Genomic DNA, 19995 nt, shown 5'->3' on the forward strand with positions numbered 1-19995 from the left:
GAGCTGAGAGCCACCAAGGCACATTTATATCAAGATACTCTGCAGTTAAGCTGTTAAACACGCTCCTGAATAACTAGCTGGCTTTGCACACATTTTGCAAAACAGGCATGGTTATTTACTGGCTTACCGTTTTGTTACCCCAATGCATTATTTTACACACAGAGCTCAAAATTTTCATTTTTATCTGTGCCCTAATTTGTTAGACATGCATACAACTCTTTTAGTATTCACTTACTCTCCCCCATACTTTCCTTCTTCATCCTCATCCATCCCCCAATCACCTGTTCCCAGGTTACCAAGTTCTAATATAGAAATAGAGTGTGCAGCTTCTACAGTTGCTAGAAGTGGGTTAGGCAGGTGTTTGATGAAAAATGACCCATCAAGGACTATAGTTAGTAGAAGGGAGAGGGGAGACAGGTATCAGGTTTCCTGTTGGAGGGGAATTGTATCCTGAATGGTAGTAATTGCCGTGAATCAAGCTCAATGTTTCAACAACAGCCAGTCACACCTGCACAGTCTCCTCCCATGTCTTATAACTGGTCCAGCAGTTAAATAGCTGTAAAGCACTGTCTCCCCGTCTCATTTCCCCTGAGTTCCAACAGCAGTAGTAGCAATAGCAGCTGTAGAAGCGGCAGCCAGAGATAGGCAGGGCTGTTGCTTGCAGCCGCTGCGTGGCGGATTGCCTCGTCGACACACGCGCACACACACGCACACACACACACACGCACAGATTTCCAATATCAGCGCATCTTGATATAAATCAAGGACTCAAAGACAGGAGAGAAGAGCATTAGTCATGGACAACAGGTATTTCATCTCTGACAAATTCCTCCTGATGCTTGTTGGTTTGGATAAGAAAATAATCATTCTTGATACCTAGCTTGAGTGGGAGACTGGAGGTGGCCGCGATAAAGGAGGGGGGAAGTGGGAGGAGTGAGGGGTGGGGAAGGGGACTGCCAAAGATGACTTTCAGGCTCCGGAAACCTACATCTTTCAGCCTCCGCTGTTTTTGAGTTGCAAATTGTCAGGAACCGGGGGACTGCAGGCAGCCCTTGTGGTTGACTGGAAATCGATTTCCATCTCTCAGACACTAGTTAGAATGGGCTGTGTGTTCTGGAAGGGGGTGGAAGTAGGGAGGAGGAGGTGCTGTGAGCAGAGTTCTTGAAGCTCCACTCCTCTGGGGAAGCCGAGCCGTGAGGGGGACTCCTGACTGAGCGGAGCGTGTGAATTGGAAAGGATCCTGCTAGCTGGCTAGTCCCAGTTCCTCTCCAGAAAAGCAGTTGCTCTGGCTTCAGAGATGTGCCCAGCCTTCGCCTGCATCACACTGCAGTAAGTTCAACTCGACACGGTTGGCAGTTTGAGTGGCTTCTGGGTATGTAGTGCGGGGGAAGGGAAGCTGACAAGAAATGGTGAGGAAAGTTAGAAAAGCAGAGCTTTGAATTCTCCATGAGATATTAGATCGGTTTGTCTCCTTGACTCCTGTCCTAGTTATGGTATAGTCGAGTTACTCTCAGTTACTTGCAGACAGATACCGCTTGTTGGTTAGGTCTACAAGAAGCACCCTGTCCGCGGTGATTTTCGGCAACAAAACTGGTACATGCATTCTAGATTTAATTACAAGAGTGGGCTTCTGAAAGTTACTAACGGATAGCAGCTTGCATTTTCAACAGAAAATTTGTAAACAGGTTGGCTTAGATCTTCAAATGCCCAGTTAATTAAGTTTCATTCCAGACTTATTCCTAACCTGTGAAGAAGCAATCAAACGAAACAAAAGTCTTTGATTTACTTCATTAAATTAAAATAAAATGTGAAGTAGGTCTTTAGATAATTGCTAGGCAACAGTCGAGGTGACACTGATGTTAGGATAAACACTCAAGTACTCTTTAGTGGGTGCAGGATTCCCCCAGTTTCTTACTACTGCAATAATCTCCACTTGCTAAATGGTGCCTTCCTTGTGATTTCTAAGTGGTGGTTTTTTACATAGATGGCTTTATACTTAGACACAAGCTGCATGGTGTTCACTGGCAAAAAGTGAGGCTTAAAAAACTTTTTTTAAAAATGACTTCTACTGGTGGCTCAAATTGCAGATAACCAACTTTTAAAAGGAGGTAAAAACAGGTCAGCAAAGGCCAGCCCATTGTAAAGCAAATGACCAAATGAATGTGAATGCAGGCAGAATACTAAAGGTCTTTTTCAGAAAGGAAACTAGAAATAATTAATCTAAAAACGTTGGGGTAATTCTAACCAGGTCCTCTTTTACACTGACTAGATTTTTATAATGGAGAAAAAAACGGGAATCTCTTAAGCAGAAAGAATATGTCACAAAAATACTAGACTTAGCCACAGGATCACTGAAGAAAATACTATATTACTATAGTTTTCTCCAAGAAATATTAATGGAAAAACAGAGGTTATCTAAAACAGAATCCAGGCTTTTAAGCTGAACACTTTCATATACTTCCATAAGTTCTATAGGTTAAAAGAGTGTCAAAACTTAGGAAACAACTACTGTGAAATGCAAAGTAATCTGAAATTCTCCATAATTAGAAAAGAGGAAACTAAAGGTCAGTCTCCTCCAATTATTTCAGTTTTCAGTTGTGTTAATCTTTTTCTAACCCACCTAATGTTCATTATTTTATTAAAAACATATTTTGAATAGAATATGAATTACTTTGCCTACTCATCTTGGGGATCTCCAGATATATTTGTGTTATTATTGAAATACCCAACTTTTTAGAGGTAACCCATTCCACACATGCATAATTTCTTGGTGCAAAAAACTGTACGTATGACTTAGTAAATCACGAAGTCAAATATAATCCAGGGGATATATTTGTTATGATAGTGCATGATGGTGGTTAAAATTTTTAGCAAAAAAAAAAAAAAAGAAAAGGAAACATCTATACAAAGACTAAAAGAGCATGTTTGGAGTGAGTTTGCAAGCAGTTCCCTGCTACTCTAGAATAAATCATTACCTGAACCTTAAGAATTTAGCTAAAGAGAAGAAAAATAAGGCTGGAATTGATAAGAATTTAGGTTGAATAGGAGTTTGTCAGAATTTCTTTAAAGATAGAAACTTAGGTAGGTGGCATTGAGTTTCGGGAATACCTTTGGTTCATATTTTGGTTGCCCTGCTGGTAAACAAACCTCATGTTATATCTGAGGAGAAGATTTCCAAAACCATTTTTGAAATAAGTAATTATTTTAAAGTTTAAAAGATTGGTAAGTTTTGCTGGAACAGTGTCTGAACTAGACGAGTATCCTGTGACTCATACTTTTCCTTGCACACTTGAAAGAAGGAAGACTTGTGGCCAGACAAGCCAGACAAAGATCAGCTGGTCCCTCAGTCTAATTCTGCCTACTAATCATGACTGTGATGTTGATACATAAGCTTGAAATGACATTTTAAGAATATCATTTCCTGGATGCTTATTTTCCTGGCTACAGGAACAGAACTGGAACAGAACTGTACTTATGTATGCTTGATACTCTTGCATTATTCTCTTAAGCATAATACCTTTAGCTTAGAAGCCTCTGTCTGGAGGAAACTCTAGGTAAAATATTGAAGAAACGTCTTCCTATTGCCCCTTTCCTATCTGTGGCATTTTCTTTCTCTTGTAAAACACCAACCGAAAATATGACCTCAAGTAAGAATCCCATGCACTTGTTCACCCTTAGGTATTTTATTTATTTATTTGTTTGTTTGTTTATTTATTTATTTTTGGCTGTGTTGGGTCTTCATTGCTGTGCACGGGCTTTCTCTAGTTGCAGCAAGCGGGGGCTACTCTTTGTTGCAGAGCACAGGCTCTAGGTGCGCGGGCTTCAGTAGTTGGGCTACGTGGGCTCAGAAGTTGTGGCTCGCGGGCTTTAGAGCGCAGACTCAGTAGTTGTGGTGCACAGGCTTAGTTGCTCCGCGGCCTGTGGGATCTTCCCGGACCAGGGCTCGAACCTGTGTCCCCTGTGTTGGCAGGCAGATTCTTAACCACTGCGCCACCAGGGAAGTCCCCACCCTTAGGTATTGACTGGTTACCACTGCAACTCCTTGATAACTCCTTGGATTATTTGCATGTATGATTTTCTCACCACACAACGCATGACTAGTTCCTAGTTACTGTGAGTGCACAAATGCCAGGCCCTAGGTTAAGCACTTTGTTTTTTAATTGAAATGTAGTTCATTTACAATATTAGTTTCAGGCGTACAACATAGTGGTTCAATATTCCTATGATTACATTCCATTTAAAGTTATAAAATACCGGCTATACTCCCTGGGCTGTATATTACATCCTTGTATTTTATTTATTTTAAATGTAGTAGTTTGTATCTTTCCCTGTCTTGCCCCTCCCAAGGTTAAGCACTTAAAATATGTTTTCTCATTTATGGGATAAAAGCTACAGGAGGGAGATGGCATGCTCTCCCATTTGTAGAAATTTGAAGAAATATGAAGGAATTCAACCCCAGAGGGAACAAGCAAATTACATAAAACAGCATATTTAGTAAATGGTGGGCTAGGATTAGCCCCCAAGTGTGACTAGCTCTAACTCTTAGTGACTTTGCCACATTGTTTTATTAAGATGGTACTCTACCATGGATCAAGTGGAATGAGCCTATTGTTTTGCAGATGGCGTGGGTTGAGAGTGCTTGAAAAATTGTATCAGTCAGGAGAGAACTCCCAGCTGTACTGACACCCAAGATCGGATCTACCTACATTGGAGCCTAAATTGACTCTAGATCCAAACGTGGCATACTTTGCAATTCCAATTTCAGTGTTCTGCTCTGGCTTCATGAACCTTGGCAGTGAAGCTGGGGCATCTTTGCTGGGATGAAAGATGATGGAGTTATTGTAGGAGTAAAACAAAGAGATCGCATGGTGGGAGGCTGGGATGAGAACTTGTCCAGATTCTGTGTTCCAAGGGACTCTAGGAAACAACCTCTTTGGGCTATGTGTGGGGTGGAGATTTTTAAAGACACACATGAAGCAGAGACTCAAAATATCTCCTTACATAGGTCTGATTATAAAAATTAGATTAGCTTGTTTTCAGATAATCTGTGTGTGTGTGTGTGTGTGTGTGCATGTGTATGTATGTGTTTAAGAGGAAAAATGATGATTCAAAGGAAAGTAGGGAGAAAGGCCAAATGATGACTGAAGAGGTAAAACAGTGCTTGGAAATATTACTGGTTCTTGCATAATCACTTTCTGAAAATTTGCCAGGAAATGAAAGGCCATCTTTAACTGGTGAGGATAAAAACAAAATAGTTCATTTAGGTAAAATTCGAAGTGTTAAGGAGAATAACATGAATACTGTCATTTGTCGTCTTATCACAGAAGACAAATACTAACAAGGAATAAAATGAAAATGTTATGGGCATAAGCCAAACAATATTTTAAGATTGGTCTTTCTCAGCATGCTAAATTTAAACAGATGAAATTCTTTTTCAAGTATTATCTGAGTCAACAGTTGGAAATGAAGAATTTGCCTTTTAGCAGGGAGTCTGTATTGCATTGTAAATTTGAAACAGTGTCCTTGACTCAGTTATTTCATATTGGCAATATACCAATCACTACAGATCAAGGAGCACAAAAGCTCTCATCTTCAAAATCGAAGTATATTTATACTTTGTACATGCTCCATAAGGAAAGTTGATGCTACTGAGCTATTATTATCATAGATCTATATGGTGATGGGGCTTTGCAAATACATTCACATTGTCAGCCCTGATTCTTTCTCTTTTCTTGTCATTTGTGACACTGCAGGTCGAGGTTAGAAGTAGTTAGTTTCAAGGGTTGGTTTTTGAATGTGGTGCTTTGGCTCTCTTGCCCTCATAGTTTAAAAATAATGATAGTAACTTTTATTGTGTGCTTACTACATGCCAGTTGCTTGTATAAGCATCTTGGGCATATGATCTTGAAAACACTCTTATGTGATAATCCTATTATCATCATTATTTCCATTTTATAAGAGAGAAAACTGAGGCATAAGAGGGTTAAAGGACTTAATACCCACAGTTAGAGATTAGAATTGAGCTGGGACATGAACCAGGCAGTCTGGCCCTAGAGCCCATGCTTTTAACCAAAAGGCTCCAAGTCTACTCTTAACTATCACTGGCTTGTTATGTGATTTGGAAATAAGCTACGGTGCAAGCGATTTGTTCACCTCTTTTGTCTCTGCTTACACCTATCTATGTCTATAACTTCATTCTGGACACCCAGATCCCTCTGCCCTCAGTCTGTTAGGTTTTACCTGATGATGCATCTATATTCCTTTAGCTTCTGCTCTAGCATCATGACCTTCTTGAATTCTATTTGTATTCTACCACTGGCCCAACTGTCCTTCTCTGTGGTTCCACTGAACTGTGTGCTTGACTTTAAAATTGAATATGCCACAGAAGGTTGAAATAATCTTATCTACACTGAGGAAGGATACAAAATCTTTTTTTTATCTCTGGGACTTCAGTGCTGGGCCTAGTGTCTAATACATTATTAGAGTTCAATAAACACTTCTTTTATAAACAATTCAAAGCTCTAATTCAATTCTCTGAAGAAATAAGGAGTTCCACTTTCACAGGCTTTACCCCGCAAAAAGACTAGAGAATGGTCTTTCAAATGCAAGTTACAAGGTCTGAGCCACATAGTATATTTTAATACATTGAACTCATAATTAGTATAAAATTACTCAAAAGACATTTATCACCCTTTCTGGTATTGCATATCTAGATTATAGGAGATAACGTTTTAGAATATGACAGATGGCATACTTATTTCCAAATCATAATATTGAAACTTTTAGTGATATCTAATTTCTGGTACCAATGTATCTTTAAGGGGGAAAAACAAATGTTAGCATAAATTGTTCATTAAAGATGTTTTGCTCTGTGGGAGAATAAAGTTGTGAAACGGTGCTTTTTATAAATTGTTTCTTGAACTCTTATTTCTTTTGAGGAAAAGTTCTGAGAGTTTGATTCAGTCATAGCTAAAAAATATTGAGTCATATCAGTGAGCAGACATTAGAAACTTGATTACCACTAGAGAAAAATGAAGAAATGGTGGGAAAATCAATCCCCATTTCCCCTCCCCCAAAAGAACCTTTTTCCGTTTATGGGATAATTTGGGTTTTACTTATTAATGATTTTGTAAATTTGTTTCAGTAAGTATTCAAGTATTATAACAATGCGACTGGATAGACGTCAGGTTTTCCAAAATACAATATTTTTATTAAAGGTGTCATCTTAGGTCAAATAATTCTATTTTAGTCTCTTTCTAATCCACGTGAATTAGTTATGAAATATGAAATTATAACCAGGAAAAGGGCAGATGGAAGGAAAAGTGTGGTAGCTATTTAAAATCTCTTTGAAATTCCATCAACAGACTAATCTCAGGATGAGGTTACCCCAGTGAGGTAGTTAGGCCTTCTTTTGTAATGTAAGTACAATTACATTTAAAGAATCTCAGCTTTTATCATGTTTTTTTTAAAAAATTAATTAGTTAATTTATTTATTTTTGGCTGTGTTGGGTCTTCGTTTCTGTGCGAGGGCTTTCTCTAGTCGCGGTGAGCGGGGGCCACTCTTCATCGTGGTGCGCGGGCCTCTGACTCTCGCGGCCTCTCTTCTTGCGGAGCCCAGGCTCTAGACGCGCAGGTTTAGCAGTTGTGGCTCACGGGCCTAGTTGCTCCGCGGCATGTGGGATCTTCCCAGACCAGGGCTCGAACCCCTGTCCCCTGCATTGGCAGGCAGATCCTCAACCACTGCGCCACCAGGGAAGCCCTTGTATCATGTTTTGATGATTCATGATGAAGGTGTGGAGAAATTGACTCCGTGTATAATTTCTCAGTATGCAAAGATGCTCATTTGAATTGCATCATTCCGTTCTTAGACACTGTGATATAGCGGTTAAACTTATTTTTTGTGTTCAGATTGCTTGGCCTCAAATCTTTACTACTTGTATGACCTTGAGCAAGTTTTACTTAAATTCTGTGCTTTCGATTTCTCTTTGAAAAGCAGGGAGAAATGAAAAGGATACCCATTGCGTAGAATTACATGATTTAATCATGTAAGGGGCTGAGAATAGAAGGGACATAATAAATAGGCAAAAGTATTAGCTATTTATTTATTTTAAAATTTCATTTATTTATTTATTTATGGCTGCATTGGGTCTTTGTTGCTGCGCGTGGGCCTTCTCTAGTTACGGCGAGCGGGGGCTACTCTTCCTTGCCGTGCGTGGGCTCCTCATTAAGGTGGCTTTTCTTTGTTGCGGAGCACTGGCTCTAGGCATGCGGGCTTCGGTAGTTGTGGCACCTCGGCTCAGTAGTTGTGGCTCGCAGGCTCTAGAGCGCAGGGTCAGTAGTTGGGACACACAGGCTTAGTTGCTCCACAGCATGTGGGATCTTCCTGGACCAGGGATTGAACCTGTGTCCCCTGCATTGGCAGGTGGGTTCTTAACCAGTGTGCCACCAGGGAAGTCCCATTAGTTATTTATGGTTTCCTATTAATTTGGGACATTGCCTCAGGTAAAGAAGGAAGTATCAATAGCAGAGAAAATGTTCTAAATGAAATCTAAATCTATAAGTAGTTTTTGTTTTAGTTTTAAATTAATAAAAATATGACTCATAAAATCTATTAAATGTTACAATAGAAACCCTCTATATAGTGTCTTTTTTGTTGTGTTTTTTTTTTTTTTTTTGCATTACACGGGCCTCTCACTGTTGTGGCCTCTCCCGTTGCGGAGCACAGGCTCTGGACGCGCAGGCTCAGCGGCCATGGCTCACGGGCCCAGCCGCTCTGCGGCATGTGGGATCTTCCCGGACTGGGGCACGAACCCGTGTCCCCTGCATCGGCAGGCGGACTCTCTATAGGGTTTCCACCAGGGAAACCCTATAGTGTCTTCTTTACTTACTCTTTTGCCCAAAAGGGTTTTATTGAATTACAAAAGAATGATAACAGTTAACAGAGAATAATTAGATAACGCATGAAAACACCCCTCAGGAGAGTGGCTGGCACACAATCAACCTTGAGAACTTTTAATTCCCCTCCTCTTAAATGAAAAACCTCTTATTATGGTTTTAGTTTTCTTCCTCTTCTTAAAATTTGGTCACAGCTATCATTCATTTAAGGTACAAAATGATCTTCTGTTTTCATCTATATTGACTACTCTGCTGTTTGTATCCAAGCAGACCGGGAAAATGTGACCTCTTCAGTGAGGACACTTATTACTACCTAGGTCAGCTCCTTTTGAATTATATGAACTGGAAAGGAGGAAGAAACAGAGGTGCTGTGGAAAAGCATTACAGGATCCTTGCCCTGAAAACAGACTTCAAGCACAAAAGATGAGTTTGTAGTTTATTCAGCATCTTGTTTTGCTGAGACAGAGGATGTAAGGAAATGTTCTTCCTGAGCTTTTGACCAAGTAATCCCTTTGCTGATTCCTTAATGAAAAGAAATAAGAGCTGGAGAATTCTCACTTGCCTGCCTCTCCTAGTGTGTGTTTTAGAGATTGCAAGCAACCCTCAGCTACTTCTGGGAAATTTAACGTTCAATAGGCATAGTTATTAAAAGCATCACCTTAAGAAACAGAACTACTAACACCATGACACTGTATTCTGTTTCATCCCTCAGTCATGGATGGGCTAGTGTTATTGTCAGGCATGGTGCCAGGCTCAGGGAAGGAAGAGTGAAATAACAGGCAAGTTCTTACGATACTGAACTCACATCAATGAAAGAGAAAAACACAGAAGAAACACACTAAACAAGGAAGCAAGAACATGATTTGTTGTTGTTCTTGTAGTAGTAAGTGCTATGAAAGAAACAAAAAGCTGAAATAGAGAACAAAGGTTCTATTTACTGGAGGACAGACTGGTTTCAGGACTCATAGGAACTACTCCCCCCAACCATGCTTTTATTCATTATAGAACAGGTTTCTGGTGTTGACAGTGAGTAGAAGGGGATTATACCCATGAAGTAATCCTTAAAACCGAGACAGATGAACTCATAGTGAATCAGAATTTCAGAATTATTGAGCAAAACATTTTCATTCAGTCAAAAACATGACTCTCACATTGCTTTTCCCTTTACCTTTATGTTACAGGACTATTCAGTTTGTGGCAGCTTTAAACGATTAGAAAAATGCAAGTACTTAATGTTGCTTAGTAACTTCTCTTGCCTGTCATTTTGGGCTGCACATAAACAACTTGTAACTTCCCCACACTTGTCCCAAATTACTAGAATCGGGAAAGAGCACACAAACTGATGAGTCACTTTGCTATCCTGTTGTTCTTAATAAGAGTTCTGATTACCAGGATGGGTTCTTTACTGTTATATAATGTTATCTGCCACACCATATGTCAGAACTTTCTGTTTGGCAAGTAGAGGTTCCTTCTCTGTCACACATTGAAGAAAGCATAGCAGAAAAGTCATTCAGAGGAGGACCGTTGTTTTGTTTTGGGTCCTTGGTTTCAAATGTACTCTATCCAAAATGTATTAGAGAATATTCTGTGGGAGTAAAGTGGTAAGTTTTTTGAGCTTAAGTTGGGATTGTGTCTTGGAGCTATTAGTGCTTCTATCATTCAAGCTACCTGCATAAGTGCCTGGTGGCACATTTGGTTTTTAGGTAACTATATTATTTTTATAAGCGCAGTTTCAAAAAATATATAAAATAATGGTTTCAATGTGGCTGTAATAATTTTTCTATTTTATATGGTTAAATTCTTGAAATTAATAACTTTGTAAAAAAAGAAAACAATAAGAATCTGTTCATTTTGAGGTATGTGTCAATAGAATAATAGAATTTTGAGGGAACTTTTTCTCTCATAAAGTGGGCGCTTTTTGAGCATGTTTAAATATGTATGAGAAGTTGAGATAATTAAAAATATAGAGGCAAATAGGAATGTTTGATGGATACTACAGAATGTGGAATTAAATTGGTTTAAAGACATAAGGGGTATGAGTTGACTTTGACCAGGAGTAACACTCTCTATAAAGAAAGAGGAAAGGAAGGAGAAAAAGAGCAATCTGAATACGTGTACATGTTTTGTAGTGCTAAATTGAGGATATTTCTGGAATTTAAATTTGCTTTGTAGAATTTGTACAAAGTGGAGAAAGTTTGAAGTTTTTGGACAGTGTCGGAGGATTTATTGACCAGAGACATTTACTAGAATCTGGATAATATTGGGGGGCTATTTGAGTTATGAATTTACAATGATAAAAATTTACCTCAATGTGTGACTCCCTTCAGCAGTTCAGGATATGTCATAAGAAAACAGTTTATCCAAGATACATTGTTTTATTTGCTTTGCCTTTTATCAATATATCATCATCACCTACCCTCTTTAGTATCATCTGTCATCTTCTTTATTACTCTTTCAAATTTAGAAATCTGGATGACAGTTTTTCTTTATATCCCCTGTCTTGATTATGATTGATTAAAGTATATACGTTGACAAGTCAATTAATACCCTTCAGAAATTCCTTAACCACCTTACCTTCTTTGACATTTCACTCTACTTACTCCGTGTTAACCACTGGACAGTGACTCCATTCCTGATATGGAATGATATTACCTGAAACTTATCGTCTTTAAAATAATGAATCATGAAACAATCATCAATCACCTCATTCTCTTTACCTCCCACCAGTCTCCAGTACCTTGACCTACCTTGTTTTCTTCCAGTGATTCTTTTCTCGTTCACCCTTGCTGTACTATCCTGGCAAGACCTAGTATACAACTTAAATAACTCTTTTGCCTAAGACTTTATTCCTTTGTATTCTTTTCTTTCCTTACCCTTTCTCGATTGAGCAATCTGGCTTTGCTTTTTCACTTGGGGTATTGAATGCTATTGAAAATCACAGAACCATGAAAGCTAGTGTCATAATAAATTTGTGATCTCCCATCTTAGTCTGACCTTGGTAATTCTGAGTTCCCATGTTTAATTTCCCTTGCCATTCTCCACAGCAGCCTTCTCATAAAGCCCTGCCACACGTGTACTTTATATTTCCTTAAGAAAAGAAGTGCTTGGGTATCTGTAACCTTTTCCTCTTTGTGTCATTTACTTTTTTTTTTTTGTATTGACATTTAAATATTTTAATTAAATTTGGTTTTAATGTAAAAAATATTAATATCCACAATTACTTCAACCCTCTCTGCCATTGCCACCCACCTTCTCTGTACCCTTGCTTTTAGACAAAGCTCCATGACATGGCCCCTCTTTATCTCTTCAGTAATGTCTATTGCCACCCTATCCTCTTCCAATCCAGTGTTCCTTTGACATTACATTAAGCTGCTTAAAATACCCTTTCTGTCAGTGCTCCTTTCTCACCTTGCTTGTGTTCCATTGTGTCTTGGGTTCTTTATTTTCTCAGGGCTTAGAACAGTAGCTGGTACAAAACAGGTACCTAAAAAAACCACTGAATAAATAAGTGAACTTTGAAAATGCCTCTTTTTTGAGTAGGGACAATGAGTTAACTTGTAAAGCATCTCTCTGGGTCAGTGTTTTTATTCTTGATTCTCTGAAAGATACTCTTTCTTACCTCGGCTCTGTGCCTTTTTTCAGTATGGTTCTTACTAATTCTGAACAACTGTCTGTGCTTTAGCATATGTTTTTCCCTTGATATGTAATAGTAATAAATATGTTTGCTCATTCTGGAGATAATAATCACGTGATTCTGTTTTTAGAGAATGAGATTATTTTTAATTTGACCAAGTGTAGTAATTAGAGCTTTATTTCTCCAAGTTTAGCAGCTTATGTTAGATTTAGGCGTTTGTTTTATTTGTGACACATTCTGTGGATTGATTATTGGCATTCAGTTGTGAAACTGCATATAAAGAAGTAAAAGGATCAGGGTTGTTTTCAGTATTTGACAAGAACAAGCACGGAGACTTTGACGGCTTATAGGAAGTAAACAGAAAGCTAAGAGGTCACATATGTGGAGAGAATAGAAAATAACCTAGTCTGTTTTCCCCAGTGCTTGGTCACTTTCTCAGAGCCTCATTTAAATGATGATGTGCCAATGACAGAAAGAAAATATTATTCTCAGCCACATCAAATATAAGAAATGTGGGAAAATTCTTATAGAAAGCTTTCATTGTGATTTCTAGGCTCAATTTGTGAGTGAGTGGTCACTTGTCCAGATTCTTGCTTTCCCATAACCCTGTCCACCTCCATTCTTTCCGTAGAAGCATATATCAACTAAGAAGATACATGAAGGCATTTTTGGGGGGAAACAGTATTCATGTCAACTTTAACTTTAAGTGGATTTATTCATAGCAGTACACTAGTTTACTTTGCAAGTGTGGATTTTTCACTTACGTGTAGCTTCAAAAATCATAGACTGAGGTTGTCCCTGAAAAAAACTTTTGAATTTCTAGTATTTCTTTTCTGTATACTTTTACCTAAGCAATATAAATAAATAAGGTTAGCTGTGACCTAAAAAAAGTACAGTTAGTCATTTTGCTTAGAACACAATATAGTATGTGCCCTCATTAATTTTATTTGTGGGATTTGAAAAAAGTGTAACTTCACAAGGAAGTGAAAACTGTGTGGAAAGAGAAGCCTTTCAGCCTGGGAAACTATTAGATTTTAGGATTAGGTAAATTCTGGTAAGCTGATACATCATTAATGCATATGCTAGATTTTTTTCTCTTTTTTATTGGATTTATACATCACTGAAAGAGGTTAATGTATTTCTGTATAATATTTATTCTAGGCCAAACAGGAAAAAAAATGAAAAACTAATTTTCAGTTTTGAAAAATGAATTCCTTGTTAGGCCTGAGTTGAAGGTGGTAGAGGTCAAGGTTCCCTCTGTCTTACTTGTCCAGATTCTGCTCATTCCACCATTTTTGTTTTTGTCGGTTGGGGGTGGGATTTTATTTTCTTATTTTAAGAGTCTTTTTCTTTCACTTTCCACTTTATATTGCCAAGGGATTAATTACAAACTATCCATTGATGCCTCTGAAGACTTGTTCTTTCTTATACACTGAGCAAAATGTTGGTGGTCTGTTACTACCCAAGGAATGTTCATTGCCTGTTAGCTAATATACAATTCTGTTTCTTAAACTGAGTACCGATTTGTGAGATGAGCTTCCTTTCCTCTCCCATCTATTTTGGGGCTGGAGGCGATTTTCCAAGTGGGGTTTGTGGTAGGCTAGAGCCAGGCCTGCTGAACTTTACATTTGGTTGGCCTGATGAAGCACCAGAAAGAGAAGATAGAAGTATCTATCTGTGGTGCAGCAAGAATGCCACTTAAATGAAGAGAGCTGGCATTTTAGTGCTGACATGGGCCCCCTACCCAGATGGTGATAAAAGACCAAAATCCCAGGTCCTGCGCTGTGTTAACTGGGAGGATTCTGCCCTCTGCACGGCGTTCTGGTAGTACTGAACTTTGACTGCCCTTGTGTGGAATAACACAAAGCCTCAGGGAGCATTTACTTACCTGCATTCTTAATCCTGTGTTTATTCTCTGCAAGGATTATTTGCTAGTGTAATTGTAAATCGAAGTGAAAGCCAGATGTAGCTCAGTCGTGGTGCTAATTCTTGCCAATGCTAGAATCTGAACCAGATTTTTTTCTTTTGACCAGATAAGCGTCAGTGATACAGAAGATCTTTACTGGGCTAGACATAGATTCCTTGACACTTCCTGTATAACATCAGCACTTCCTGGCGCTTGCTGTTCCATGGTGTTCCTCTTTATCTGTATCATACCCCCTAGAGTGCAAGCTGTATAGTCTTGTTAAATGTTACAGAAATCATTAAGTTTAAAAAAATTCTGACAAGCCAGTAGACATTACAGTTACCAACCCTTATTTACTTTTACTTCCTAATTTCAGTATTTAAATAAGAGGGCTCAAACACTACCTACATGCAGCCAACTTTGAAACTTAACTTTATAGCAGTGTTCTGCATTCTAAGCAATGACCTAATTTCCTAACTTTCAGATGCATGGCTCTTTATTCACACAAAGATAAAAATGAAGATGGTCAGTTCTTTCAGATTTAAGATGCCATTGGGAAAGAGGACTGGTTAAGTGTGGGGAAAAGAGGCATTAGAGTCCTAGTTGATTTAATGGTGCAGGAAATATCAACACTGGCAGGGGCAGTGAAGGGGACCCAGGTGTTAAGAATAATATCTACTATAGAATTCTTACCCTGGGGTCTTCTGTCTCTGGACATCCCACTAATTCCTTAGACAATTATAATTGCCGTCAACATGCACTTATACTACAGTTGGCCTTAAAATTTATTAGTAATTTCTGAATTATCAGGTGCATTTACCTTTTATAGTTTCTTTTCATCTTCAGCCTCTTCAGCATTTGCCGTTCTTGATAGCTGCACTCACTGTTGCAACTCTGTCCTTCTTTGTCATGGGTAAGACTGCACTACTATGATAGTATTTCTATTTAGTCAAACAGTCCAAAAGCATTTATTGACCATTATTTGCCAGGCACTCAGAAAACAATGCTATTCAAACACATAAATAATTTCTGTCGCCAGTGACTTTATAGTTTAGTGAGATGGATTGATATTAATGATCTATTATTTAGTTTAATAAATATACTTGAGCACCTACTTGGTGCTAGTTTCTATTCTAGGCATCAGAAATGCAGTGTAAAAATAGTCCATTCAAAAACTTACATTTTCTTGGAGGAGCTAGAAAGTAAAAATTAAATATATAATATAATTTTATATATGAGTGTCATGAAGAAAGGTAAGTCAGGGCAAGTGGAAAGTGATAGAGAATGGGTGCTAATTTAAATAACGTACTATTTTATATTTATTTTTAAAATGTCTCATTCTTCTGTGTGCATATTACATTTGAAATTTTTTTTTTAATTGAAGTATATTTGATTCACAATGTTGTGTTAGTTTCAGGTGTACAGCAAAGTGATTCAGTTATATATATATGTATGTGTATGTGTGTGTGTGTATATATATATATATATTCTTTTTCATGACCTTTTCCATTATGATGTATCACAGGATATTGAATATAGTTCCCTGTGCTATACAGTAGGACCTTGTTGTTTATCTATTTTGTATATAATAGTTTGTTGAAATGTTTTTAATATACCCAATAGGTGCTATTAAGGAGGCAGTTGGATAAACAAGGCTGAAACTAAGGGAAGTTGTTGGAGACAAAAATGTCAGTGTCAACAAAGTAAATAAACAAACCAAACTGAACAAAAACAGAGACAGAGAGAACAGAGTGTACTGGTTACCAAAGGGGGAGGATTGGAAGGGAGGGAGAAATGGGTAAAGGGGATCAATCGTGATGGGTGGAAACTAAATTGTTGGTCACGATCATGGTACAGGGTGCACAGAAATAGAAATATAGTGTTGTACCCATGAAACTTATATAATGTTATAAATCAGTGTTACCTCAATTAAAAAAAAATGTGAACTTCGTGTATAGACCTGGAACCAAGAGAGGGCACCTAGAGATTGAATGTAGGTAGAGAAAGTCCAGTGCTGAGGCTTGGGGTAAACCATCATTTCATGGGGTAGAGAAGAGGTGGAGGAATCTGCAAAGGTAAGTGAGAAGGGGCAGCAGGAGAAAGCCAGGAGAATGTACTTCCCAGGATGCCACATAAGAAAGTGTTTCAATAAGAAGAGGCTATTGAAATGTGTCCGTTGCTACTGAGAAGACCAGTGAGATGGCTGCAGATTGACTACAGGATTGGAAAAGAGAGGTCTTGGTTGACTTTGCAAAGGGCAGTTTCAGGGAAGTGATGGAGCAAAAGTCAGACTGAAGCAGATTAAAATGTGAGTTGTTGGTGTTAAGGTACAGAGAAGACAAATTAAACACCAGTACAAATAAGTTGGAAATTGCACATGAAATGAGTGGTCCAAGTATAACAGTATTATTTGAGCTAGTCAAGAGGGTTTGAAAGGTTTTATGAAGCGATAATAAAGTGAGGTCTGAAGGTATTAACTAGATAATAAGGCAAAAGTAGAAAAGCGTATAAGAAGGTTGTATTGTATGGCAAACTTGAGGGCTGAAAGAAGTCCATGCAGTTTGGAGTGGGTATGTATGGGTTTAAAGAGGAGACAGATGGTACAAGGCTGTTTTGTCTTTAACCTTAGAGTACTAGACATAACTGATGATTTAAGGGAGGTGTAGATACGTGGACCACATTATCTGTTTTGATGAGGTTACTCTAGCTGTAGTGTGTATAGGATGAATTGCAGGTTGACCATATGGACGTTGAGTAGCCCATTAGCAAGCCATTGTGTTAATAAAGGTTAGTGATTATTTTAGCCTAGATTACAGCAGTAACAGTGTAAGTGGAGAGAGAGATAAATCTGACATTTATGAAGTGAATAGTGCTTATGACAGTCTGGATATGAGTACATGAGGAAATGAGGTGGAGAAGTCGAAAATGACCTCTAAGCTTCTGGCATTTGTCATAGAGAGGCAGTGCCTTGGCACCAGTTGAGAGAAAATTGGAGCAGGGTTCCATGGGTTTGCTGTTATTTTTGTGGGCCATCTTCATCTGCCTACTAGGATTTTCTGTCTATTATCCCACTGACTCCTCAAGAATATTATTAAAACTGAGTTTATTTTCGTTATCCCAGCTTTCTCCTTCCTGTGATCCCAGACTCAGTCATACTGAAGTGTCCCCTCTTCCTAGTACCCTCTCAGCTTCCATATCAGCTGACTCAGTTCCACCTCTTGATCTTTCCCGTCTTCTAGCTCACATTTCTTCCTTCTTTTCCATTTTTCCCCCTACCAGGCAATTTCAGACTCTTAAATTTCACTCACCTGTACTCTTAACCTGCTATGTGGTCTCTTCATGTTCAATCCATTCCTTGCTTTATACTTCTTTTTTAATCTTCAGTATCAATTTTTCTGTATAAGATTCTGATTTTCTCGTGTCCTTGCTCAAAATAATTCAGTGTCTCCCCTTTTCCTTCTAAATAAGCTGTAGGTTCATCTTGGGCTGGCATTCAGGCTAAAAAAAATAAAATCTGTTGGTACTCCTTAACCTGCCACACTGTATAAGACAGTCCTTAGGAACTGCCTGGTTTAAATCCTGACTTTAGCACTTACCAGTTGTGTGATTTGGGTTGAGTTGTTTAGTTACAATTTTCTGTTTTACAAATGGGGTTAATAAAAGCAACTCATTTACATGGTTGTTTTAAAGTCAAAATTCATGAAATTCTGTTAGCACAGCCCCTGGCACAAAGCTGGCAATCAGTTAACACAGCTTCTGTGATGATTCTGTGAGCCTCCCACTATGCCTCCTGTATGTACAGAGGCACGTTTAACCACTTCAGAGCACACCTTTTGTTTCTGTTAGGTGCCACATTAGCCTCCTCGCATGCTTCCCCTTAGAATGCGTTCTCCTTCTTCTTTTTGAAGACTCCCCCCCACCACAGGATTTCCTCCTGTCTCAATTCTTTCATCTCTTCAAGGACCAGTTCTAATCTCTCTCAGTAGTAAACATTCCTTTCTTACTCAGCCCTTCCCCCTCCCCAATCCCAGGTTCTGTTCCGCCACATTTTTGTGTACTTCGCCATATATCTTATCAGTTCCTTGTCTATAGTCCTGCATGTTGCTTTCTTATATTAACCACACAGTGGTCCTTGAACAAAGGAAATTTGTAGAGTATCCATAGTGCTTCCAATATTTGTGAACAAATGACTACATCGTAAGTGGGCAGTTCCTTCAGCCACCTGTACATATTCCCTCTTTTCCTTCTCACACAGACTGGTTTTGGCTCTATTCCCCATCAAGAAACATAAAGTTACCTGTCCCAGGTCTTTTTCCTTAAAGATAGGAGCTTTCAAGTCACCAATCTTCTAAACCAATCATTGCTAATGTGTTTTCCTGTGCTCTCAGGACCTGAGTACATTTAACTAAGCCCTTCTGGCAACAGTGGCCCTGCTTTTGTGTTCCAGGTCATTAGTCTGGAGATTTGGGGGTGTTTTTTCCCTCAGTTGTACATAATTTGAAGGAAGCAGTCTTGGGAGAAGTAGCCGAGCAGCAAGCTTAATACTGTTCCACACAGAGATCTCCAATAATAGGCTTCTTTAAAAAAAGAAAAAAGTGTCATAAGAAAAGAATATTTAACATCTTTTCTGTTTCCTGCCTAATTTCCTGTGGTCTAAGTTCTGCTGAGCACTGGCCTTTGGAGCCTGAGCTGCCGTTTTTTAGGATGTTCCAAAAACATGAATCAGGATTGATTCCTATTTTATTCATGGCTATACTTGGTGGTAATTTGCACAGCCTGAGATGCGGGTTTATTTTTCCCCTCTGAAGGTTTCAGGGATGTTTCTGTCAGGTTTTGGAAAATGTGCTCTAGGAGAGTGATACATTGGATGCTGCCTTAGAAAAAGTCAGGCTGTCAGGGAACGTATTTATCTCCATGTTTGGGAAGCAGACCAGGATAAGTACAGACCTTTTAAAAACCTGTGTGAGAACTTTCTAAGGTAAAGGAGAAGGTCAGCTTGACATGGCTTTATGTCCATTTTATTTATAATTTATGGGCTGCCTGGGCATAAAGAATAATCTGAAATCTATGATTATTCAAAGATGAACATTTTTTCCCCCGCAGTACTGCTGTGCTGAGGAAGACTTGCTAGTTAAATGGTTCTGCTTCTTTCTGTTTCAAGAATAGATACCATGATATAAGAGAAGTAAATAATTATATTAAAAAATACTCTCCCAGGTTTTCCTAAAGCAGAGGTCTGCCTGTTTTTGTAAACAGAATGTATTGGAACATGGCTGAAGTCATTTGTTGACATACTGTTTGTGGCGGCTTTCGCACTCCAACAGCAGTTATGTAGCGCAACAGAGACCTTTCGGCCTTCAAAGCCTAAGTAGTTACTTTCTGATCCTTTAAGAAAAAGATTGTTTACCCCTGGCCTAGAAGGAAACTTTGTCCTAAAAGGGCATTTCTATTCTGTTTTCTATAATGACATGAATAGGAAGCTTTCTCTAATTGTGACAAAAGACAGAATTGTGATGAGAGCATCTATTTATTATTGGTATCTTTTTCTACTGATTCATTG

The 19995-nt window shown here is 38.6% G+C and overlaps 1 protein-coding gene across 2 annotated transcripts in view; it reads left to right on the top strand.

Moving 5' to 3' along the window:
- DGKB (diacylglycerol kinase beta) overlaps positions 1-19995 on the top strand; it is a gene marked incomplete at its 3' end in the record, with an annotated part of 923203 nt that overhangs the window by 206505 nt on the left and 696703 nt on the right. Inside the window, exon 1 of one of the 2 annotated variants that reach the window (XM_082632048.1) lies at positions 1262-1329. The exons of the other annotated variant lie outside the window; for it this stretch is intronic. Of the gene's footprint in view, positions 1-1261; positions 1330-19995 lie in introns of those variants that run through there. 2 annotated transcript variants of the gene reach the window in all.

Source organism: Mesoplodon mirus, assembly GCF_964341445.2.
Source record: "Mesoplodon mirus genome assembly, chromosome: 9".
In the NCBI taxonomy this organism is placed as follows: Eukaryota; Metazoa; Chordata; class Mammalia; order Artiodactyla; family Ziphiidae; genus Mesoplodon; species Mesoplodon mirus.